This window comes from Diceros bicornis, chromosome 17 (assembly GCF_020826845.1).
Source record: "Diceros bicornis minor isolate mBicDic1 chromosome 17, mDicBic1.mat.cur, whole genome shotgun sequence".
Classification (NCBI taxonomy): domain Eukaryota; kingdom Metazoa; phylum Chordata; class Mammalia; order Perissodactyla; family Rhinocerotidae; genus Diceros; species Diceros bicornis.
In genome coordinates, this window is record NC_080756.1 from 41,013,698 (window position 1) to 41,041,051 (window position 27,354).

A 27,354-nucleotide genomic window follows, 5' to 3' on the forward strand; every position below is an offset into this window, starting at 1 on the left:
AAAATGTTATAGTGTTAATTTTCCTTCCAGCCTTCCCCAAAAGGGACCTACTGCCTTTTACCAGAGTACCTTTACATTGGGGAAAAAGAAACAATCAGACCATTTAAGGACTACTGAATACTCGCTTTGAACTGACACTGTTTCCAGGAGACCTAAAACATCACTATGGCCAACAAGTCAGAATAAGGACTTAGAGAGACTAAGTGATCAGTGGAGTTTTAGCTCAGGTCTATTTCACAGTGGGTCTAGGGGGTCATCAAACCCATTCTGTGGTTATTTCCCTAGTTCCAGAATGCATAATTGGAATAGACATACTTAGAAGCTGGCGTAATCCCCACATTGACTCCCTGACCTATAAAATGATGGTTGTAATGGTGGGAAAGGCCAAGTGGAAGCCATTAGAACTTACTTTACATAGGAAAATAGTAAATCAAAACCAACACTACACTCCTGCAAGAATTGCAGAAATTGGTGTTACCATCAAGGACTTGAAAGATGCAAGTGTGGTGATTCCCACCACAACCCCATTCAACTCCCCTATTTGGTCTGTGCAAAAGATGGATATCAGTACAAAAAATCAACAAAACACAAAGGAAGATGGTAAGAGAAGAAAAGAGGGGTAAAATAACTACAAGAGTAACAGAAAACAAATAAAATAACAATAATAAATTCTTCCTAATCAATAATTACTCTAGATGTAAATGGATTAAATTCCCCAATCAAAAGACATAGAGTAGCTAAATGAATTTCTAAAAAGTAGATGTAACTATATGCTGTCTCTAAGAAACTCACTTTAGGTTTATGGACACACATAGGCTGAAAACGAAGGAATGGAAAAAGATATTCCATGAAAATGGTAACCAAAACAGAGCAGGAGTCACAATACATATAAGACAAAATAGACTTTAAGTAAAACATGTCACAAGAGACAAAAAACGGGCACCATATAATGATAAAAGAATCAATTGACCAGGAAGATGCAACAACTATAAATATATATATGTACCTAACATCAGAGTGCCTAAATATATAAAGCAAGCATTGACACAATGTAAGGGAGAAATAGACAACAATACAATAATAGTAGGAGTCTTGAATACCTCATTTTAAATAATAGATAGAAGGTCAATAAGGAAACGGAGAACTTGAACAATACTATAGACCAAATGGACCTAAAGGACCTATATGGAACATTCCACACAACAACAGCAAAATACACATTCTTCTTATGTGTCCACATAACCTTATCTAAGATATGTCACATGTTAGGTCACAAAATAAATCTTAACAAATATAAGAAGATTAAAACCATGTAAAGTATCTTTTCTTCCCACAATAGAATGAAACTAGAAAGCAATAGCAGAAGGAAAACTGGAAAATTCACAAATATGTGAACACTAAAGCACACATTCCTGAACAATAGGTCAAAGAAGAACACAAAAAGAAAATTAGAAAATACCTCAAGATAAACAAAAATGAAAACACAACATACCAAAACTTATAGGTTTCAGCAAGAGCAGTATTAAGAAAGAAGTTCATAGTGATAAGCACTCACATTAAAAAAGGAAGAAATAGCTCAAATAAACCATCTAACTTTACATCTCAATGAGCCAAAAAAAGAAAAACAAAGCCCATAGTTAGCAGATAAGAAAACAAAGATTAGAGCAGAAATAAATAAACTAGAAAATAGAAAAACAATAGGAAAAATCAATAAAACTAAAAGTTGGTTTTCTGAAAGATAAAAACATTGACAAATGCTTAGCTAGACTAAGAAAAAAAAAGAGCATATTCAAATAAATAAAGTCAAAAATGAAAGAAGAGATGTGATAATAGATGTCACAGAAATAAAAAGGGTCATCAAAGACTATTATGAAAAATGATATGTCAACAAACTGGATAACTTAGAAGAATGGATAAATTATTAGAAACATACAATTAACCAAAATTAAATTGTGAAGAAACCAAAAGTCTGAATAGACCTATAACTAGTATGGAGATTGAAGTAGTAATCAAGACCTCCCAACAAAGAAAAGCCTAAGACCAGATGGCTTCCCTGGTGAATTCTGCCAAACATTTAAAGAAGAATTAATGCTAATCCTTCTCAAAGTCTTCCCAAAAAATTGAAGATGAGGGAATATTCCCAAAGTCAATCTATGAGGCCAACATTACCCTGATATCAAAGCCAGACAAAGATATCACAAGATAAGAAAACTACCATATTCATTAGGGATATTTACCCAAAACTCCTCAACAAAATACTAGGAAACAGAATCCAACAACACATTAAAAAGATCATACACCTCAACCAAGTGGAATTTATACCTGGAATGCAAACCTAGTTCAACACGTGAAAGTCAGTCAACGTGATACACCACATTAACAAAATGAGGGACAAAAACCACATGATCATCTCAATGGATGCAAAAAAGCATTTGACAAAATTCAATACTCTTTCATGATAAAAACACTCAACAAATTAGGAATAGAAAGAAACTACCTCAACATAATAAAGGCCACATATGAAAAGCTCATAACTAACGTCATATTCAATGGTGAAAAACTGCAGGCTTTTCCTCTAAGATCAGGAACAAAATAAGTATACCAACTCTTCCCTCTTCTATTCAATACGGTACTGGAAGTCTTAACCAGAGTAACTAGACAAGAAAAATAAATAAAAGGTATACAAATCATAAATGAAGAAGTAAAATTGTTCCTGTTTTCAGATGACATGATCTTATGTATAGAAAATTCTAAAGACTCCATATAAAAAACTTTGGACTAATAAACAAAATTATTAAAGATGCAGGATGCAAAATCAACACTCAAAAATCAATTGAATTTCTCTACACTAACAATGAACTATCTGAAAAGAAATTAGGAAAACAACCATTTGAATGGCAAAAATCAAGAAGTCTGATAATACCAAGTATTGGAGAGAAGACATATCCAGATTTTCTCTTATAAATTTCTGGTGGTCATGTAAATTAGCGTGACCACTCAAATAGCAATTTAGCTTTATCTTATAAAATCGAACATTTATACACTCTATGTTCTGGCAATTTCACTTGTAGGTATTGTCAAGAAAAACTCTGGGCACACCAGGAGACATGCATGAGAATATTCATATCAACATTATTTATAATAGAAAATCTCTAAAAACAATCTAAATGCCCATAGATGGTAGAGAAATAAATTATGGTATATTAATATAATGAAATTACTTATAGCATTCAAAATGCACAAACTACTATATGAAATAATATGAATGAAAATTAGCATTATAATATTGAGCAAAAAATAATTTTTTTAACACCAAGTTTTATAAACCTTGCAAGTTTTGAAAAGACCTGGACATCTTTGAGGGTACTCTATATTTGTGGAATCTTTTTGCTGACCTTGAGTGACTGCCTAGACAATTTTGTCTGGAGGCTCAGCTGATAGGATTCTCATTTCCAGCCTTGGTGCCCCAGGCCCCCTCGGGACTCTTTTTCCCTTTGAGAAAAGAAAACAGCTCCAGGATCAGACATCTTTTGCATGAGTGACCTCGTTAAAACATGCCTGTGCCTGAACTGTGTAATAATCTCATCAATATTGTGAGTTAGAGGCCCCACAGGCAATATTTTTGCTGGCTTAGAGTCCCAAGGCTAGAACTGTGGGTTCAAGGGAGACAATATAAAAGGGTGACAGCTGCTGGGGCACTCAAAGGATCAGGGTTAGAGTCCGGAGCTCTGGCATATGGTCCCAGAGTACCCTGGAGTTAAAGTCCCAGAATATTGGTTTTCTGTGTCTGTTCATGTTTGTCTATGTCTGACTGTTTTATTTTTTTAAATTGGCTGTTTGGGGACTGAGTTTCTTAGTGACCATAATAAACTCTCTCTAGAAATTGTCTTGTGTGTTGCGGCCACCTTGGGAAAAGTCCCCTTAAATGGAGATAACTGTAAACAGTTGGCAAGATAACCTGGGATAATTTAAAATTACAGTGACCACTTTGGAGATCCTTTTTAAGAGCTAGGTAATAGAGAAACTTTTTAAAGAGTCAAACTTGCCACTTTCTGGCACATAAAGTTTCTAGAAGCTGTAAATTTTTTCAAAGAACTGCAGAATCTTACCAAGCTGAGAGCTTGGCTTGATAATCCTCAGGTTGGGGGGTGTCCCAAAAATATGATTGGACAAAAATGTGATTGCACCCCATTTTGTGGCCAGAGATGGTCAAACAGAACTTTAGGGTGTATTCTCTTTTGTGGCTAAGGGTCCTACCAAACTGTTGTCAGCCTCAGGGAAATTACTTTGGCCATGAGAAGGAATGTTCTGATTAGATAAGATCATTTAAAAGTGCACTTAAAAGTAAAGACTTCAAAATTCCAAAGTAACCTAATTGAAAGTTTTGTTGCAAAAAGCTAATAGAAAATTAAGTTATAAAATGTACCTAAAAGAAAAACATATATTAGGTCATGGCTTTACAGACACCCTATATTCTACCTTTGAAACAGGGCTCAAAATAAGACCCTCCCAGGGTTAACAAGACTCAGAGATGTTCTGGAAAACTGCTACCTTAAAGATTACTGGAATTTTTCAGTATTGCCACATATCATTACTGTTTGTCCTGGCTGAAACCTGACAAGATATTTGAAAGGATTTAGCTACTTACAATCAGAAATTCAGCCAAACTGGAAGCTGATACTCAGAGCCTGATAGGAATTTTCTTTCCAGGCATTCTTCTCTAAGTTATAATAAAACTAAGCACCCAGAGGGCAAGAAGTAAATTAGGGATGATGTAGATGGATTGGTAGATCAATCTATAATGTCATTTAAGTTACAACCCAATTTCTGAGGAACGAAGAGCAAGTGTCCTTTAAAAAAAAAAAAACCCCTTGCAAGACTGGAAATGTGTCTCTAGAAGCGGTTTAGATTCCACCCGTTTCCTTTATCTCAAAGAGCTTGCAAACTCTCCAGAAACTATCTAGCCCATCACCAATTACTAAGACTGAAGAAGAAAAAAGGAAAGAAAAATCGCTGTAAGAGTGGCCTCACCAAAATCTGGCATCTTGAGTGTCTTCTCCACAAATATTAGTTAAAAAGTTTAAAACAAAATTTGGATTCATAACTAGAGAGCCTTGTATTATTGTATCTGATTCATCGCAGTAATTTTAAAATAATAGCTGTAGAGTCTCTGTGTATGTGTGTCTATGTATATTTGTGTGATATGTTACCTCTAGATGGCATAATTTCTAAAGAGCTCTATTCAATTGGCTTAAAGTAAGCACTTATATAAATTATTTCTAAATGTAACAGAAATTAATCCAAATGTTTATCAAGCTAATGTGATATAAAATAATCTTTGGTAAATAAAAGTTTATTTAAGATTGTTGGCTTGATTAAAATGGACATGTCCTCAGAGTTATCAGCATTGGATATGTTGTAAACATACAGTCTTTGTCATTTCTTGCTGGTGGGTTTTGTAACAGAGATAGCATGAGTCAAATAAACTCATGTTGTCTCTGGTGTAGACATTGTTAGCAAAAATAATAACTTAAAAATAGCTTACTTTTTCTAATGTCTCATGAAGTCCTTATAGGCAATCTAAATAATTATTGGAAACAGGTAAAATAAATAAATGTGAAAAAGGTAAATATTTTTTGGGAAACTTTTCAGTAATGATTGTATGTTATGATGTATGTACTTAAAACAACTTAATATGATGACTAACTGCTTTAGTGTCACATAAAGTTTTTGTGAGTAATTTAAATATGATTGTTACAAACAAATGGTCTAGATATAAGTGAGATAAGAGTTTATGGATAAACTCTTAACAATAATTATATTTTATTCGATGTGTGTTTAAAATAACATCTCAAAATTTTAGATATAGGTTTATATACTTTGGCTTCTTATTATGGAGAAAATAAAAGATGTTTGGGTCTATTAGTAAACATATCTTGTATTTTATTAAAAGATTATACTATGAAGCAGCATTTTTCTAGAAATTATGAAAAGTATTTATAAATTTGCCAAGCCACAGAATGCTAATGCAAAAGAAGTTTATAATTGCTTACTTATTAGTTTTCACTAAAAATGAAGGTCTGTAAGGGTTAAGAATTCTCATTAATATAAGTGATTAAAGCTACTAAAAATTAATAAGGAAAACATCTTTGTATTCAGGGAAACTAAGATGGATGTTTTCAGTAAAGAAGGTATAATGAATGGAGATATTTTTGTTTTGTTAAAAAAGATAAATTTGTCCTGAAGTACTAGGAGGGAAGAAAGAAGGCATGGGACAAATTCTGAATGTAAAAGTTATAGAGGGTTTGTGGAAGAGGAACGCTGAGGAAAGAATTTTGTTCATGATCAAGTTGGCTAAGAATAAAATGAATTTAATTAAACAGATGAGGTTTTCTTCTTTTCTTTTGCTGAGGAAGATTCACCTTGAGTGAACCTCTGTTGTCAGTCTTCCTCTATTTCGTATGTGAACCACTGCCACAGCATGGCCACTGATAGACGAGTGGTGTAGGTCCACACTCAGGAACCAAACCCAGGCCACTGAAGCAGAGTGCATCAAAATTAACCACTTGGTCACTGGGACTGGCCCTAATTAAATGAGTTTTAGTATAAAAAGTAAGTTGGTGCAAAAATTAGAATTTGGTTTTCTCTCTCTTAAAAGGATAATTTCCTTGAACTTTTAGGCTGCTCTTCAAAAAGAAATTATAAAACGTTTTTTCTTTACCTTTGAGTAAGTCTATCTAAAAGACAGGAAGTCTATGTTTTGTCAAAATAATTTCCTATGTTCCAAAAGTTGAGGTCTCTCTATTAAGAAAAAGAAGGCTTTTAAAAAGTTGTTTAATTCTTTATTTGTCTTAACATCTTCTGTTGTCACTTAGGTTAAAAGGATAACCAGTTTCACAGTGAGTGTTGTTTCCTATTTGACCAAGTGTTTTAAAACCTTTTGATATTTTTGACAAACTCTTCAAAATTCAAATCCTAAATGAAATCTTTCTTTTGATTTGAAAATTTCTCTGCGAATTTTCAGAGGGCCCTTGGGACTACTCAAAGAAACTTGTTCTCTCTTCCTTTAAAGAGGAATATACGAAACTAATTAGACTTACTTAGTATGATAAATTACATGGGAAGCATTGCCAGATAACTGATGACAAACTTTCTCAGGTTATATTATGTGGGCAAATGTTATTGATATAAGTGTTTTAAAAATTATATAACATTCTTAAAATTATCTGTCTTCATTGTCAGCCATAATTCTAGTTATTATCTTAAAGTGTTGTATGTTGCAGAAATAATGCCGTTTCTTTGTCAATTGCCATTTTGAGTCTTTTGTCATTTACAAATAGTTATTGTTTTACTCTGATGTTTTGAAAATGTTTCATCTGACAAATTCATGAAAAGGACTCTGACACTCTAGAATACAGTTTTCTGATAAACTTTTCAGATCATGAAACTGAACTGGGTAAGAAATCACAGAACTCTAATGGAGAAAGTGATGACTTCATGAAACTGCTAACAAAAGATCAAGATCAAGAGTTGGTTATGTGCAACTGAATGAATTAATGAGAGTGATTATAATTTTTATGACTTTTTGTTTGAAATATTGCTGATTTTTTAATGCTTTGTTTTTCCATATTTAAGGAAACCCTTTTCTCTTTTCTCTTAAGCTAACTATGACTTATAGCAATTTGGTACATTATACCTTTGTAAGCAGAATTGAAACATTTACCTTTCTTTCTGTACCAGATCCCTCCAGAATTTAGAAACTCTTAGTGAGTGAATATTCTTACTTGGATGGTAATATAGTTATTTTGATAAGTGCAATAAGAATGTGATCTGCTTATAGCAGGTCACAGTTGTAAACACTGGTTATATGACCAAAATATGGCATTTTGACTGGAATGCCATATTTGAGAGAAACATGCATAGACTCAGATAATCAGACAGCTTTGAGGAACAAAGATTGGACTTTAAAGCCACTTGGAAATCTTGGCCTGATACCTTGCTCACAGGGTTCCCAGCAACCTTACCAGGTGAGTAAAGAAGATCACTTCCCTGGCAGGTGCAAAGAACCTCAGAATAGTTTGGGGAACCTCAAGAAAAGAGACGAATCCACCCAAATCTGTAGGTCTTGTAGGTGAAGTCTGATGACAAGTCTTTGGCTTGGCATTCCTGGCTTCGGGAGGCCTTTTATGTTCAATCTGAGATTCCTTATAAAAAGTTCCAACAAAGCAGACTGGAAAGAGCTTATATGATTAATTGATGTTCTTGCCATACTTATGTAAATAATTGCACAAAATTTATTGAAACTAGATTTATTTTGCAAACCAATAAGTTTTAATTTGGCTATCTTTGGTAAAAATAAGGATGATTTTAGAGACAAAAATTATGTTTCAATAAAAACTATAGTATACATTCATGGATATTAGATTCTATTTCTGTTAATTGTCTTTGAGGTTATGTTTTCTATGTGTAAGCTGGACTGGGTCTTGAATCATTCTAGTCTCCTGAAATATCTGGCTACAAATCTCCAACTAACCTTTTCAATTTTTTCCATCATTTTCACTTGGAATCACTGAGAATTGAAACGACCCTTTTTCCTGAAGCCCTGCAAACTGAAGCTGGAAAACTTGATATAAACTTAAGAGACATTCATGCCTGTTGCTATATAAGCCATTCAAAAAGATACCTGAACACCTGTTGACATCATCAGAGGCATTTCAAACTGCAAAAGATGCTTTGACACTGACATCTAGAAATCTTTTTGACTGACTGGCCCCTGGACTCAGAAACTGGTTTATAATTCTCTCCAACCATTAACCTTGTTTTTCTTTTTATTTCTCTAGAAATGCTTCTTCTTAAATACCTGGTTACTTGCTTACACAATATAGGCCTAACCTTGGGAGCCCACCTGCATCACTGCCTTTCTAAGAGGCTAGTTCAATTAGATGGAACAACCTATGCCCCTTATCACCAGGGAGCAGCTTGAGCAATTGTCACTCTATACCCCTCAAGATTGAGGAATGAACAACAAAAAAGGGGGATTCATGACCATGGGCCCTCCAGGACCAGTTCAACTGACCCCATCTTATCAACAGAGTCATTAAGAAATTCTCTTTCAGAAAATTTGCAAAGTTATGTAGCCAGAGCAGCCACAGAAGAAGAAATATTGACCTGAAATAACAAGTGAACAAAAGATTCTCCTCTCCATAGAACCAAAGGACTGGGGCATGACTGGAACTTAAAATTCAGACTCTTATCAGAAGCAAGGGGTCCACCATTCAGGAAGATCTGGAGTTAAACTACCTGTCCAAATTTACCATAAATGTTTAGAACCTCATCATAAATGTTTAGAACCTTACCATAAATGCTTGAAGCCCACCAATCAAAACCTGTCCTGTCAGTGTTTCTGTGTGCCAGTCTGTTCTCCCTAACCTCTTAAATTTCATCCCAAATCCTGAATCAGAGAGACAGATCTGAGGGCACATGTCCCCTGTCTCCCTGCAGATTGATCTCTCATAATAAAGCTGATTTCTTTTTTACAAAAGCTGATGCCATAATTAATTGTTTTGTTTATGTACTTTGGGCAAAAGAACCCTAATTTTGTGTGGTAACAATAGGTCAATTCCAAGAATATTTTTTTTTACATATTACCCATTATGCAGCAACTTCTTTTATTTTAATAACATTTAAAATTATCTTTTGGTCCATCAAGAACCAAAAAGATGATATCAAAATATTTCTAAATTTTCAACATTAATAAACTCTTAACTATCAGAAATACCACCCAAGAAATACTTTCTTCAGATTTAAAGACTGATTAAATCAAGATATAGATCATTCTGTTACTATATATGCTTCAGTTGAAAACTCTAATTTGAAATATAATATTATTTTTAACAACTGGTTGCATTTTACTTTTAAAAAATCACTTATTTTAGCTTTGAAATGTGAAGCTCATTCTACCTTAAATCCATCACAGCATTTTGTTTTTCTTTTCCTTAAAGTTTGTGCCTCTGCTGAATTATTCAAATGTTGCTTTTGGTCCATCATTAAATATCGTGTGAATGTTTTCAACTGTCGTCAACGTTTGGTTCAAAATGGTCACCTATTCAGGGAGAAAAAGTATAATTTATTTCACTTTAACAATGTCCAATTCAGAAATAAGAAAAGCTGCAAAGTCAATGTCAATCAATCAATAAATCCATTAATATTCATTCAGGGCCTACTATGTCCAGAACACGGGGCTGGGTAAATGCTGAAATCAAAAGGAGGGAAAAAACATACACACACAGAGCCCTAGCTTTAGGGAGATTATAATTTAGTTAGGAAGATAAATTTATGGAAAGAAATTCAAAACAACAAATAAGTGATAATATAGAATCACACACTAGATAAGATGAACAAAAATTGTAAATTATAGAAATAAATTTTTAAAATATTTTCTACATATCTACATTATAAGATTTAGGAAGGCAAATATATGTTTAATTTATCTTTACAGTTTTACAAAGTGCCACACAGTGCCTTGCACATAGTAGATAGTGAAAATGGGTAGAAAAATAATGTAATGAATTGTAATTAGAGTGGTCTAAGACAGTTTCATGGAGGAGATACCTCTGGAACCAGGCTCAAAAAGCGGGTGGAGTTTGAATTTGTTAAAAAGAGCCAAATATAATCCAAGTACCTCTCAGAGAGACTCTAGTCATGCTTGATTTTACCACCATCATGATCCTACTTTATTTTAATTTTGTTCATTTATTTTTGAAGGGAAAATATATGCATGAAGTTGAAAGTACAAAAGATCAAAAAGACATTAAATAATAAAGACTCTTCCTCTAACTCTCATTCCCCCAGCATCCGGTTTCTCTTTCTGAGGACTAATATTATCAGCCTTTAGTGAATCTTATCCAGAAATATGATATGCATTTTTAATTAAATACATAGTATTTTCATTTTTTAACACAACTGGCAGCACACCACTAACATTGTTCTCTACCTTTTTGCCCTGCTTTGTATATTTCACTTTATATTAATAAATGGTCGCCTCAGTTTTTGACGGTTGTAAGGTATTCCATTGTCCATAACACATCCACCTAGTTCATGTCGATATACATTTAGGTTGTATCTAATCATTTCATGTTAGAAAATTTTCTTAATGTGTCATTTTATTTATGTGCGATCATATCTGTAGAACAAATTCCTACAAGTGGAGTTTTGAGGTCAAAGTGCAAAAGGAATTATAATTTTGAAAGTTATTAAGCCATTATTTTAAAGACCAGTAAAATGACTACTTGTTCCTTAGATTTGCTCCTTTATATAGAACAGTGGGCTCTTTGTTGAGAAAATGTATTCTTGTTCATACATATGAGTATTATACATATTTATGCATCCAAAATATCTATTTACATACAGACACACACATAAGCATAGATACATGATTATTAGTTGGGCAATAATTATATAATATACTTAGTATATGTTATATGCACAGTTGAGTCTCATTTTTTGTGGTAGTTATGTTCTATAAAGTAATTGCAAACACTGAATTAGTAAATACTGAACATTGCCCCTAGGGGATATACAGGGTTAGGTTCCTGTGAGCCTCTGGTCACAACATTTTCATCAACGGATCAACGCTTTGTGTTGTTTTATGTGTGCCTCTCTTTAGAGACACCTTGTTTAATTTATACTTTTGATCCATTAACATTGAATTTGTGGCCAACAGCACTCTATAGCTGATGCCTGAGGGAAGCTTATGTAACTCATATTTCTTTTCCGTCAGGCACATCACAGTCTTCTTGCACCTTGGAACAGTGGCCAACACTTCAGCACTATGCTTGGGAGCCATTTTAACACTAAAAAAAGCACAAAAATGAAAAAAAAAAAAATGGCACAAAATAAACTATGGAAAAGTCACTTGTTTACAATATAGGAACTCAAACAAGAAGGCAGAGCCACATCTTGTTTGACCTCAGCTGGGAACATGCATGTATGACAGCTCAAATTTCTTGCTACTCTGTGCAGGTATGCAGATACACTAAAAGAGCAACGGCGTTGATTTTGGGGTTAAAAATAAATTTTAATGAGTAGGCAAATTCACAAATACAGAATCCATGAATAATGAGGATCAACTATACATTTCATTCATTAATTTCTTCATTAAAGATTTATTGATTCTGTATATTATAAATATACAAAGACCATGAATATATATGATGCATATTTAATGGATAATGCGTAAATATAGAAAAGATAAATATCTGAGGATATTATCACTTGTGTATATAGAGTGTGTATAAACATATGCATGAAGGCAGAAACCCATACCTGTGTACATCTAAGTGAATCGAGTCATTCCACTTTTGTATGCGCTCCATACGTGCCTGTACCTGGGTAGATTCAGTTATTGGGTGGATTGAGGGGAAAATCAATAGTTTGGTGTTCCCAAATTCATAAGTGGTTCTTTGATAAATTTCAAGTCGTTTTTTCCGTGAATATCTCTTTTTGTTTCTTTCTTCACGATTTAAATCATTTTTTACGACTTGACCAATTTTTACCATATCTCTGAATGATTTGCAAGGTGAATATTCCCCCCTTAGTTTTAAGAAGCTTTTTTTTTTTTTTTTTTTTAGCTACTGAACAAATATTCTTGAAGGCTATTATCTCACCACTCCTAAGCTTGTTTATTGCAATTGATTAAATTCTGATTATCCTGTCTCCCAGTCTTCTTCCTATCCTATGCAAATCACATCCTTCCTCAGAATCTTTCAGAGGTCCCTCGTATCATACAAAATAAAATTCATACTTCTTATTTGAGAGTTTTTACAAACTAAACCCAGTCCTTGCTTTTAGTCTCATTTCCCAATACATTCATAAGCACCTTCAGCCATATGGAACTTCTGTCCCCAAAAGAAAATCCTCTGCCTTATGTTTCTTCTCAACCTGTAATGTTCTTCCTCATCTCTTGGTTGTAATTCTGCCCTAAATCACTCTCTTAGATATTTTCCCAGTTACTCCCACTTGAGATAACTTCTCCCACACTGCTGCTCCACTGGAGAATGTACCTTGTAACATAGCCGTTACTTTTCCCTGTATTTCCACTGCTTTCTCAAACTGACTACTATTCCACACCTCTCTCTTAAATATTGGGAAAAAATAACCAGAAAAATAGTTGGAAATGTAGATACATTTTTCTTCATTTCTGAGAAAAGTAAAATTGTAACAAGTAACTACAAAGTAATTAGAAAGCTGGAACATCAATTTAGGCTTGACTCTAAACACCACACTTTCCACTTCACCATGACATTTTAAGCCTGAGTTGGAGACATTTACCATATTTTTCTCTGGACATATTTTTTTCTCAGAGTTCCAAACATCTGATATATAAATGAATTTTGAGAACACTATACATTCATAAGACAGGAGCACAGGCGTTCAGATGTGGTATTGCAACTCTTCTCTGAATAGAACAGCCTCGTTCTGCCTAGATTGATTGGTGTGGGGTGGAGGGCAGAATCTCACCAGCCTCAGCTTACCTGTGTCAAGCGTTTGCTATTGAAGGGGGAAAAAAAGGGTGCACCATGTACCTGTGGAACTGAGGAGAACAAAAGGGAAAACAACATTTAGTAACTTCTGACACCTTTTTTTTTTTTTTGAGAAAGATCAGCCCTGAGCTAACACGCATGCCAATCCTCCTCTTTTTTTGCCAAGGAAGACCGGCCCTGGGCTAACATCTGTGCACACCTTCCTCTACCTTTATGTGGGACGCCGCCACAGCATGGCCTGACAAACGGTGCGTCGGTGCGCGCCTGGGATCCCAACTCTGGCCGCCAGCAGCGGAGCGCACGCACTTAACCACTAGGCCATGGGGCCGGCCCCCTCACACCTTTTATGAGGGGACTTCCTCCATCCTCCACCTTACTTGGACAATAACAATTGTCTTACAAGGGTAGCTACCTTCCTCAATAGAAGAAAGGAATTAACATTTATTGAATCCTTAGTTTGTGCTAGGAACCGTGCTGAGCAGACTTTTTTTCTCACTTGATCAGAGATCTTCTTTTTTTCCCCTCACCAAGAGTCAAATTTGTGGTGAAATAGGGAAAGTAGAGGTGGGTAAGTGACTTTGAGACACAGCCCATTTCTTGATATTTGCCAAGTAAACTTGCTCTCAACATTGTCTAGTTAAGAGGCAATCAAAGAAATAGGGAATAAGTCTAACAATTCTATGTAGTTAGTGAAAATAATTGCCTTGTAGCATATTTTTAGAAGGTAACCAGAGGTTCATTTTTCAGAGTTGAAGTTCCACCTGTATGGAACTTTTAAATTATAAATGTCTGATTTTCTGTATTTTATCTTTAAGAGTGTATATAAAATTGAGGCTAATCTATCTTCAGTAGGAATATTTAATTGGTTTTAAGAGCTTAGAGCCTAATTGTGTGGAAGACACAAAGCATAAAATGTGCAATATTTTTCATGTCCGTCAAAACATTGTTTTCCCTGAAATTTGTGAAAGTTTCTCACATGGAAGAAATGCTGAAATTAGTTTCTTACCTGGACTTAGAATTCTACAGCAACGGCCTCAAGTCCTTCCCTTTATCTATTGTTAAAGTCTCTCTTTAAATATCTAGTCGGCTTTTTTTCATCAGTCCAGTAATGATTAATCATCTCATTAGGTCATCGTCCAAGATAAATAGAAGAAAATTAACTAGCTATTCTAAGAGTCTATTCCAGATTCCTGTATTTTAAAGGTTATATTAATAATTTCTCAGAATTTTGAAATCATTTTTATGCAAAAGTTCAGTTATTAAGATTTATTTCTGAGTAACTTATATTTGTTCACTTAAGTTGGTTGCATAAGATTTTTTTCTTTAAAAATACAAATACAACAGATTGTTCAAGGTATTTAAAACTCTTCCAAATAGAAAAAAATTCAAGAGAATTTTTTAAATGTGTCTACAGGTTACTTTAGTATTCAATGGATAAAATAAACTCTTTTTGCTTGATACTTGGGTGCAGTTCTGATATTATATGTGGATGGGAGAGATTGAACAAACACAAGAGAGGGAGTGTTTGGTTGAGCAAGACCTGAGAGAACACAGAAGGGGCTGACATCAAGAAGTCAGGTGTGTATAGTGTCGCCCAGCCTATAGAACTGCAGAGAAGGCAGAGACAATGGGTGAGGACATGTTTCGAAGTAAAGAGGAAGAAAGTTGAAGAAGCTCGTGTCTGGATTTTCAGTGAGCAGAGAGGGTCAGCATAGATTCTGAATTGTAAACAAGTCATGAGATGGCTGATGATGAAGTTCCAGATGAGCAGGAAGTCAAGTGAAGCCAGCGGGGACTGATGGAAATGGAAGATAAGAATGTGGAGGATAAGAAAGGAGATCGTGGTGAAGAGAAGTATCAATAACAGTGAGGACACAGCCAGAGGAAGTTTCAAATTGAAGATTTGGGAGTGAAGCTTTCTGAGGACTATGCCCTAAGAAATTTATCATAACATGGTATTGCTTTAAAATTCCTCTGAAAATGTGACTCTGGAAACGATCAAAACAATCTTGCTCTATATCGTGGCTTTGTGAGTAGCATGATCCAAGCTTATGCTGCTGCAGCAAATCTTTACCTGTGACCCCAGCATGAAAGAGAACTTGGAGGCCTAGAGAAAGTGCCTTTAAATTATGAGGCTCCGTTTCCAACATTTACAGAAGCAACTGTGTTACTTATGTGTACACAAGCTTAATTTTCTTATAAATTGAATATCTAAGCCAAAAATCTGTTTTCAGACTCTACGTGGAATTGGAACTCTTTATGTGGGTATATAACTGAACTATAACTTTATATTTTCCTTTATTTTTAGGAATAATAAAAACAGGAGCTATAATTGGTCCTCTGATTGGACTTTTGTTAGCATCATTTTGTGCAAATGTTTATGTTGACATTGGATCTGTGAACACAGGTAATGAATAACATCTATTTATATAGTGTCTAGAGTACACAGAGCATCTTCAGGTATGTTATCATAGTTAATCATTGCCTTACGTGACCCTTGGTTAGATAGATTATCTCCACTTACCCTGTACAAATTGAGGTGGAGGAGTTTAAATAGTTTTTCAAATATTTCAAACCAGAGAGCAGGAGAGCAAGATAAAATGTTGATCTTCTGACTCAAAATCCAGTGCTCTTTCTACTGCACTACAACCATATTTCTTGTTTTTAAAAGATTTAAGCACATAGGTTTGAATTTATTTTAGTCAAACAATCATTTGTGAATAATGAAATAGACCTTGTAGTTATTTAATAAGTATCTATTTATAAATTCCTTACATGATAAGACAGATAGCTAAACTAATTTATTGCGAGACAATATTGTAACACCACATGTTGTTAGACAAGTTTTATGAATGTCTGAATTATATAAAACTCTATACTTGGATAAAAGCTGAGAATTATAATTTTAATAATTTTCTATAGTTCATACAGGCAATAATGACTTAAGATAATAAAAAAATGTGTCCATTTCTTTACAGATGATCGGACCATAACTCCCACTGATACTCGAGTTGGTTCATGGTAGTCTGGCTTTTTGGTTTGTGCAGGAGTAAATGTGCTCACTGACCTTACTTTTTTCTTTTTGCCCAAAATGCTTCCACAGGAAGGACTAACGGATAATGCTGAGATCATTAAAGATAACAAAGAAGAGAAACAAAAAGAAGTCAAGAAGTAAAAGGATGGAATCACTAAAGGCAAATATAAATATTTTAAATACTATATAATTTATTTTTAATTTTATATAGATGTCTGTTTTGTTTGTTTGTTGCTGAGGAAGATTTGCCTGAGCTAATATATGTTGCCAGTCTTCCTCTATTTTGTATGTGAGCCACTGTCACAGCATGGCCACTGACAGACAAGTGTGTAGGTCCGCACCTGGGCTGCCGACGTGGAGCACGCTGAACTTAACCACTAGGCCACTGGGGCTGGCCCTACATGTGTCTGTATTTTGCTCTAACACTATGATATTCTAGTCTGTGTTAAGACAATGTGTCATGACAGTCAGCAGTCAATATTGCCTGACTAGTCTGATTCGTCCTCTGCTACTACTTGGAAATAAATAATATCATTTGGAAGCTGAATTATGTCAGGTCAACATTGGGATAAAATTACATGTCAATCTGGGCACTCAACAAAAATTAATTAATTAATTAATTTAGGTCCCATCTGCCGTAAAAAATTTATTTTACAGAGAACATAGATCAAATTAAAAAGAAAAGAAATTCAAACTAAGAACAAAAGGAGGAAAAGTTAGACACAAATCGAAATAAGTATATAGTTCTGAAACCAAAAATGTTAGCTTAGTCGTGAGCTTCCTGGAAGTTAAAGCAGAAAAACAAAAACATGATAGGTCGCTACATATTGGAATCATCTAGGAAATTTTTTAAATTACTGATTTAAATTCTGGAAATTCTGTAGATTTCTCCAGAGGTCTGATTTAATTAGTATGAGGTGTAGCCTGGGCCTTGGAATTCTTAAAGAGTGTTTGTTTAGAAGGTGGGTAGGGAGCTCAGTCTCCTTATCTGTAAAATGGGGATAATAATAGTTCTTAATAATATAGATTTGTTTTGTGAGGGTAAAAGGAGTTCTGGCATATATTATTATTATTATTGCTATTAGGATTAGTATTATTACTATTGATGTTGCTACTTCTACCATCACCCATAAATTATAGTACCAATTTGCACAAAATTTTTATTAACAATTAAAAATTCACTTAAACCACAATAGAACATAATTTAATACCTCTCAGGTCATTAGAAGCCAACTCAGAATCTTGTAAATTCTCAGAGTCATCATAGTTTATAGCATTGTGAAATTTCAGTTGTGCATTATTATTTGTCAGTCACCATATATATGTGCCCTTTACCCCTTATGCCCACCCCCAACTCCCTTTCCCTCTGGTAACCACTAATCTGTTCTCTTTGTCCATGTATTTGTTTATCTTCCACGTATGAGTGAAATCATGCAGTGTTTGTCTTTCTCTGTCTGACTTATCTCACTTAACATAATACCCTCAAGTTCCAACCATGTTGTTGCCAGTAGGATGGTTTTGCCTTTTTTATGGCTGAATAGTATTCCATTGTATATACATACCACATCTTCTTTATCCATTCATCAGTTGATGGTCACTTGGGTTGCTTCCATGTTTTGGCTATTGTGAATAATGCTGCCATGAATGTAGGGGTGCATAAGTCTCTGAATTGTTGATTTCAAGTTCTTTGGATAAATACCCAGTACTAGAATAGCTGGGTCATGTGGTATTTCTATTTTTAATTTTTTAAAAAATATCCACATTGTTTTCCACAGCAGCTATACCAGTTTGCATTCCCACCAACAGTGTATGAGGGTTGCCTTTCCTCCACATCCTCTCTAACATTTGTTGTTTTTGGTCCTGGTAATTGTGTAAGATGATATCTCATTGTAGTTGTGATTTGCATTTCCCTGATGATTAGTGATGTTGAACATCTTTTCATGTGCCTTTTTGTCATCTATATATATTCTTTGGAAAATATCTGTTCATATTCTCTGCCCATTTTTTGATCAGGTTGTTCGTTTCTTTGTTGTTGAGTTGTATGAGTTCAGTATATATTTTCCAGGTTAACCCCTTGTCGGATATACAATTTGCAAATATTTTTTCCCAGTTGGTGGGTTGTCTTTTCATTTTCTTTATAGTTTCCTTTGCCTTGCAGAAGCTCTTTAGTCTGATGAAGTCCCATTACTTTAATTTTTCTTTTGTTTCCCTTGCCTGAGCAAATATGGTATTCGAAAAGATCCTTCTAAGACCGACGTCGAAGAGTGTACTACCTCTATTTTCTTCTGGGAATTTTATGGTTTCACATCTTATCTTAAAGTTATTAATACATTTTGAGTTAATTTTTGTGTATGGTGAAAAATAATGGTCTACCTTCATTCTTTTGAATGTGGCTGTCCAGTTTTCCCATCACCATTTATTGAAGAGACTTTCCTTTCTCCGTTGTATGTTCTTAGCTCCTTTGTCGAAGATTAGCTGTCTGCACATGTGTGGTTTTATTTCTGGACTTTCAATTCTGTTCCTTTGATCTACGTGTCTGTTTTGTGCCAGTACCACGCTGTTTTGATTGCTACAGTTTTGTAGTATGTTTTGAAGTCAGGGATTTTGATGCCTCCAGCTTTGTTCTTTTTTCTCTGAATTTCTTTAGCTATTCGGGGTCTTTTGTTGCCCCAGGTGAATTTCAGGATTCTTTGTTCTATTTCCATGAAGAATGACATTGGGATTCTGATTGAGATTGCATTGAATCTGTAGATTGCTTTAGGTAACATGGACATTTTAACTATATTTATTCTTCCAATCCATGTGCATGGACTATCTTTCCATTTCTTTATGTCATCATCAATTTCTTTCACTGATGTCTTAGAGTTTTCATTGTATAGGTCTTTCACCTCCTTGGTTAAATTTAGTCCTAGATATTTCATTCTTTCTGTTGTGATTGTATATGAGATTGTCTTCTTGACTTCTCTTTCTATTAGTTCATTGTTAGAGTATAGAAATGCAACTGATTTTTGTCAGTTGATTTTGTACTCTGCAACTTTGCTCTAATTGTTGATTATTTCTAATAGTTTTATGATCTTTAGGGTTTTCTCTATATAAAATCAAATCGTCTGTAAACAGTGAGAGCTTCGCTTCCACTTGCCAATTTGCATACCTTTTATTTCTTTTTCTTTCTTAATTGCTCTGGCCAAAACCTTCAGTACTATGTTGAATAAGAGTGATGAGAGTGGGCACCCTTGCCTTATTCCTGATCTCAAAGGGATGGCTTTCAATTTTTCCCCATTGGTTATGATGTTGGCTGTGTGTTTGTCATATATGGCCCTTATTATGTTGAGGCACTTTCCTTCTATACCCATTATGTCGAGAGATTTTATCATAAGTGGATGTTGGATTTTGTCAAATTCTTTCTCAGCTTCTATTGAGAGGATCGTGTGGTTTTTATTTCTCATTTGGTTAATGTGGTGTATCACATTGATTCATTGGTGGATGTTGAACCACCCCTGTGTCCCTCGTATAAATCCCACTTGATCATGGTGTACAATCCTTTGGATGTATTGCTGTATTCGGTTTGCCAAAATTTTGTTGAGGATTTTTGCATCTGTGTTCATCAGCAATATTGGCCTGTAGTTTTCCTGCTTTGTGCTGTCCTTGTCTGGCTTTGGGATCAGGGTGATGTTGGGCTTGTAAAATTTGTTAGGAAGTGTTCTGTCTTCTTCAATTTTTTGGAATAGTGTGAGGAGAGTAGGTACTAAATTTTCTTTGAATCTTTGGTAGAATTCTCCAGAGAAGCCATCTGGTCCTGGACTTTTATTTTTGGGGAGCTTTTTGATTACTGTTTGAATATCTTTACTTGTGATTGGCCTATTCAGATTCTCTATTTCTTTTTGGTTCAGTTTTAGGAGGTCGTATGAATCTGAGAGTTTATCTATTTCTTCTAGATTCTCCAATTTGTTGGCATATAGTTTTTCATAGTATTCTCTTATAATCCTTTGTATTTCTATGGTATCCATTGTAATTTCTCCTCTTTCAGCTCTAATTTTATTTAGTTGAGGCTTCTCTCTTTTTTCTTAGTGAATCTGGCTAAGGGTTTGTCAGTTATGTTTATCTTATCAAAGAACCAGCTCTTAATTTCATTGATCCTTTCTACTGTTTCTTTTTTCTTTCAATTTCATTTATTTCTGCTCTAATTTTTATTATTTTCCCTCCTTCTGCTGACTTTGGGCTTTCTTTGTTCTTCTTTTTCTAGTTCTCTTAGGTGTAGTTTAAGATTGCTTATTTGAGATTTTTCCTTTGTTTCTTAAATTGGGTCTGTATTGCTATGAATTTCCCTCTTAAGACCACTTTTGCTGCATCCCATATGAGATGGTATGGTGTATTTTCATTTGTCTCCAGATACTCTTTGATTCCTCATTTAATTTCTTCAATGATCCATTTGTCATTCAGCAGCATGTTGTTTAGTCGCCACAAGTTTGTCACTTTCCCAGCTTTTTTCTTGTAGTTGATTTCTCATTTCATAGCATTATGGTCGAATGCTTGTTATGACTTTAATCTTCTTAATTTTCTTGAGGCTTGCCTTGTTTCCCAACATATGGTCTATCTTTGTGAATGTTCCATGTGCACTTGAGAAGAATGTGTATTCTGCTGATTTTGGATGGAGTGTTCTGTATATATCTGTTAAGTCCATGTGGTCTAGTTTTTCATTTAGTTCCATTATTTCCTTGTTGACTTTCTGTCTGGCTAATCTATCAATTGATGATAGTGGGGTGTTAAGGTCCCCTACTATTATTGTGCTGCTGTTAATGTCTCCTTCTATGTCAATTAATAGTTGCTTTCTGTACTTTGGTGCTCCTGTGTTAGATTCATGTATATTTATAAGTGTTATGTCCTCTTGGTGGAGTGTCGCTTTTATCATTATATACTGCCCCCTTTGTCTCTCATTGTCTTTTTTATCTTCAAGTTTACTTTGTCCAATATACGTATGGCAACACCTGCTTTCTTTTGTTTGCCGCTAGCTTGGAGTATCATCTTCCATCCCTTCACTCTAAGCCTGTGTTTGTCTTTAGAGTTGAGATGTGTTTGCTAGAGGCAGAAAATTGTTGGGTTTTGTCTTCTAATCTGTCCATCCACTGTGTGTCTTTTGATTGGGGAATTCAATCCATTTACATTTAGAGTGATTATTGATATATGAGTGCTTAATGCTGCCATTTTATTGCTTATTTTTCAGTTGTTAAGTATTTCCCTTGTTTCTCATCCTGTGTATTTTGGATTTCCAATTCAGTTTGCTGTCTCTCTATGACAGTTTTGTCTTTATTTATCATTTGTCTTTGTTCTGATTTTTTATTTAGTTCTTACGATGAAGTTTGTATAATAGATCTTGTAGATGAGATAGTCCATTCTATGGTAGCCTCTTATTCCCTTGGTCAAAGTAGGTTTCATCCCCTTCCTCTTCCCCTGCTAAGTTGTTCTCACAACTTATTCCATTATGTTTTGTGAACTTGTGGTTAAAATGAAGTGATTATATTTATTTTTAATGTTTTCCTTCCCTTTATCTTTAGTTATAAAGTGTTTGCTAATCTTTTCTGATAGAGAGTTGCAATGTTCTGAATTTGTCTGCCTATTTATCTCCATACTCAAGGCTTTTTAAACTCTTTCTTCTTTTTTTTTCAGGTATGAGGGCCTTCTTGATCACATCTTGGGGGGGGGGTTCTTGTGGCAAGGAGCTCTCAGCTTTTGTTTATCTGAGAAAGTTTTTATTTTTCCATCATATCTGAAAGATATTTTTGTTAGATATGGTATTCCTGGCTAAAGTTTTTGTCTTCCGAATTTTGAATATATCATTCCACTTTCTCCTAATCTGTAGGGTTTCTGCTGAGAAATCCACTGAAAACCTGATAGTGGTTCCTTTGCAGGTTATTTTCTTCTGTCTTATTGCCCTTAATATTTATTCTTTGTCAATGACTTTTGCCAGCCTTACTAATATATGCCTTGGAGAAGGTCTTTTTACATTGATGCAGTTAGGGGTTCTATTGGTTTCATTTACATGTAATTCTAGCTCCTTTGAACAAGCTTTCTGCTTCTTTCTCCCTCTCTTCTGCCTCTGAAATACCTTTAATCCTTATGTTGCATTCCTAATTAAGTCAGATATTTCTTAGAGAATTTCTTCTTTTCTTTTTAGTCTTCGTTCTCTCTCCTCCTACACCTGAAGCATTTCTGTATTCCTATCCTCTAGATTGCTAATTCTATCTTCCATAATGTCAGCTCTGTTATGTAAAGACTCCAGATTTTTCTTCATCTCATCCATTGTGTTCTTCATCTCCAACATTTCTGGTTGGTTTTTCTTTATAGTTTCAATCTCCTTTTGTGAAGAATTCTCTCTGTTCATTAATTTGGTTCCTGATTTCATTGAGCTCTCTTTGTGAATTCCCTTGTACCTTGTTGAGTTGTTTTATGATGGCTGTTTTGAATTCTCTGTCTTTTAGATTGTAGATTGCTGTGCCTTCAGGATTTATTTCTGGCTGTTTGTCTTTTTCTTCTGGTCTGGAGTATTCTTATGTCTTTATACCATTTGACAGAGTGGATTTGTTCTGGCTCATAGTGATAGTATGTGGTCGCATGTTCCACATGCTGCCACTTGGTTGGGGGCAGGAGCTGTGTAGTCTGAGCCTGCCACCATGATCCCTGTCAGCAGTGCCTGTCCAAGCATGGTCCACTCCTTGGGACCACAGCGGCCCTGTGGGGCCTGCCACCAAATGGGAAAGCAGTCACGTGGGGGTTCAGGGCTGCTGCCACCTGTCCCCACAATCCCTCTGAGACACACTTGCTCCGTTGGGGCAGTAGCCATACTATGGACATTTGTGGCAGCTGGGAGATTATTCATCCAGGATGCAGCTCCACTGCCATCTGCTTCTAGATCACACCAGGCTTTGTGCTTGGTGGGCGGGACCTCCCTACTGGATCCAAGACTGAGTTGCTCCTTGTGGACCGTGTGGCCTTGAGAACTCTCCCACAGTATGGGGAAGCAATCACATGGGGGCTCAAGGCTGCCATCACCTGTTTTTGCAGTCACACTGAGGCATGCTTCCACCCTCAGGGCCGCAGTGGTGCTATGAGCACTCCAGCCGGGAGTGCAGTCACAAGCATGCACTGGGCTGCCTGAGGGCCAGAGAGTGCTCACCCATCTCCACCACCTCCCTGGGGGGTAGTCCATCCACCTTCAGATGTATAACTGCGTGGGTCTCTCAGGTGTCCTGATAATGTTGTGTGGGTATCCTCTGCTGATCGATGAATGTCCACTTACTTGTAATTCAAAGGGAGAGAGACAAAGGGAACAGCTCACCCTGTTACATTGCTGACTTCACCCTGATAGAGGATTTTAACATAGAATATTGTTTGCAGTCTGCAAGATCAATTTTCAAAACTAGAAAAGAGATTAGCTTAATATAAGACATATTGAAAAGAAATTGGCACTGCTGAGACTCACCTATTAGGACAGGGATGCCAACAAACATGGGTGACTTAAAAAGCTCCAGGGGCCGGCCCCATGGCTTAGCGGTTAAGTGCACGTGCTCTGCTACTGGCGGCCTGGGTTTGGATCCCGGGTGCACACCGACGCACCGCTTGTCAGGCCATGCTGAGGCAGCGTCCCACATACAGCAACTACTAGGATATACAACTATGGCATACAACTATCTACTGGGGCTTTGGGGAGAAAAAAGGGAAAAAAAAGGGAGGAAGATTGGCAATAGATGGTAGCTCAGGGCCAGTCTTCCTCAGCAAAGAGGAGGATTGGCCTGGATGTTGGCTCAGGGCTGATCTTCCTCACAAACAACAAAACAAAACAAAACAAAAACTCCAAAGAGCTCTGAACACAACTCTCTCCCCTGCCATGCATTTTATTCATAAATATGAATTCTAGAATGAGAGTTCGTTTCTATGAATTAAACAATGCTTCCTCCTCTTCCAATTTGTTTATTTATTGATGCTTTGTTCTACAATGGATTTTATGCAGTTTACTAAGCAAACCAAGATAATACACAGTAAGTAAGGACATCAAGACAGAGAACATGAAGATAGGAAAAGTGAAAAGAAACTATAAGTGAGAACTTTGACCCAAAATGGAGGCATTGTGACCCAGAAAATTTGCTAGAGATGGGACACAGATTTGGCTCTGCACTTTGTCAGTCCACACAAACGGGGAAAAGTTTTGGTTAAATCATTTACATGGTCCTTAGTATATACCAAATAAATCAGGATCTCAGGGAGGGAGACCTGGAGACTGCTAGTGTTAAAAGATCCCCAGGTGGTCTTAATGTGCATCCTCTTGTGAACCTTTGGCAGAACCACCAGAATTGTTCTAAAGAAGCAGAAAAATACTTGGTACTTGAGAAAATTTATACCCCCTGAATTCCCACATATATTTTCATTTTAAATATTCAAGAGTGATAATATCAATATTTGAGTGTGAACTTCTTTTACACATTGATTTTCTTCCCGACTTTAGAGAAGAGAACAAGCATTTTCATTCTAGATGATCTCTAGAGAAGAGAGGCTATTAAGAGATGGAAAAAGAGAAGGATAAAAAAGAAATGGTGTGAACACAGATAATATTTTGGTCCTGTTATGTATACTTTTTCCTTAAGTCACAATAGTAACTTACTGAAGGCAAAACTGTTGTGTTCTGACCCCTACCTAGTTAGCTGCATCACTAGTAGAAGAAGCTACCAAAACAATGATATAACTTTAGGTTTCAAGGGGTAAAAAGATGAACAAACAAATGTTCACTAAAAAACAGAAAAACATAATTTGGAGGGGAGATTGATGTTTCAGAAATAGTCAATCATAAAATACAAAACTAAGTTAGTTTTATACTGTTTCATTCTTTTTTTTCAGATTTTTTCCATTCACGAAAAGTCTTATGCAACCCGATTTACATGCTTTTCATATTAATAGGTGTGATAGAGTTCAATGCATTTGTTAATATGATCTCCTTCATGCCTAAATATATGGAAGAGCAATATGGAAAATCAGTTTCAGATGCAATCTTTTTAATTGATATGTTTTTTCTTTTCTGATTAGCAGCTCACTTTTTTCCATGCAATGATAGGTCTAGGAAACTCCTAGATTGAAGTCTGTTGGAGTGTTTCTGTCTCTGGTACGTTTTCTCCTTCTGCTCTCCAGTGAAATCAAGAAAGAGTAAGGAAGGGAAGAAGTCAGGATATCCTGGCTTTCTTCTCTTTTCTGCTCTCTCTTTAGTCAGAACGCAAATGCAAAATATTTGTGGGAATTTTGGAGAATGCACAAATTAGATTCAATTTTCATATGAGCAATTCATTCATGTAAAAATGAAGACAGAGTTAAGTCATTAGGAGTCCATGTTTTACTCCCAGATTTTACTCTTTTGCCTCCAATTCATGAATTCCACATTACTTCTAACTTAGTTCACTGGTCCCCCTGGTGGTGTGAGGTGTTTCTGCAACCCATACATTCTGATTTTCCTCTGACCACACTAACCCCTACCCTGAGTTTCTTCTGGGATCTTTTTACTATTTTGAAAAGTGGATTTCCAGACTACCGGCATCCCCATGACCTAGAGTGATTGTTGAAAGTTCAGATACCTGGGGCTCACCTCAGACATACTAAATCAAACTCTCTGGTATGGGAGTCTGGAATGGATTTTCGTGTGTGTGTGAGGAAGATCAGCCCTGAGCTAACATCGATGCCAATCCTCCTCTTTTTGCCAAGGAAGACCGGCCCGGGGCTAACATCCTTGCCCATCTTCCTCTACTTTATAAGGGATGCCATCACAGCATGGCTTGACAAGCAGTGTGTCGGTGTGCACCCAGAATCCGAACCTGCGAACCCTCGGGCTGCCGAAAAGGAGTGCGCACACTTAACCGCTCCGCCACCAGGCCGGCCCCTGGAATGGATTTTTAACAAGCTCTCCCAAAAATGTGATTCAGTGAGCAGGCCCTGTCATTATAAGAATGCAACCTAGGGCTATCTTTTCCTTTTTCTTCTTTTTTGGGGGAAGGATTGGGGGAGGGAGAGTGCTGGTCAGTAGCAGCAAGGTATAAAATTAAATACTCTCGACAGTGACAGGCTCAGCAAAATGATCCTCTAACGTACCTTGAGCTGAGTCAAATTCTTAACAACCAGAGTGGGAATAAAGACATGCAAAATCATATAAATCATAAATCATATACATATAATCCTACCCCGAAGAGTGGAAAGCAACAAATTACTGGTCACCTTTGACTTGTCACTCCTACCTGGATCCTAAGAAAAGGGATATAGACCATGACCCCTGCCTAAATGAAATTTATAACCTACTGCAATTAATTAAATGGACAATAATGATAACAGTCTTCCAAAATATACTCCAATGTTGTGGGGCATTTTAAAATCTGTCTATATGTAGTATGTAACTAACTGGAGGTAAAATTAAGTCAGCCTTCTTCACTGTGAGTTAGAACTAAATGGTTTCTTACATAAGACATATTAGATAAAAGAGATATCCTATTTTTTCCTTTGCTAAGTCACTTTGTAAATAATATTTTACTTGCATTTATAGGTATTTATAGCTTACCTCTAATATGCATTGGATATATAGTTGGCGGTTCAATTATGAAGAAGTTCAAGATTACTGTCAAACAAGCTGCCCACATAGGATGTTGGCTTTCTTTAATTGAATATCTTCTTTACTTTTTGTGTTTTCTCATGACCTGTGATAATTCTCCAGTTGCTGCTATAACCACCTCTTATGAAGAGTATGTTGTTTTCTGA

General features: G+C 35.6%; 1 pseudogene; it reads left to right on the forward strand.

Annotated features, from left to right (window-relative positions):
* Positions 1-371: 371 nt before the first annotated feature.
* On the forward strand, positions 372-27,354 carry LOC131415567 (solute carrier organic anion transporter family member 1A2-like; annotated as a pseudogene).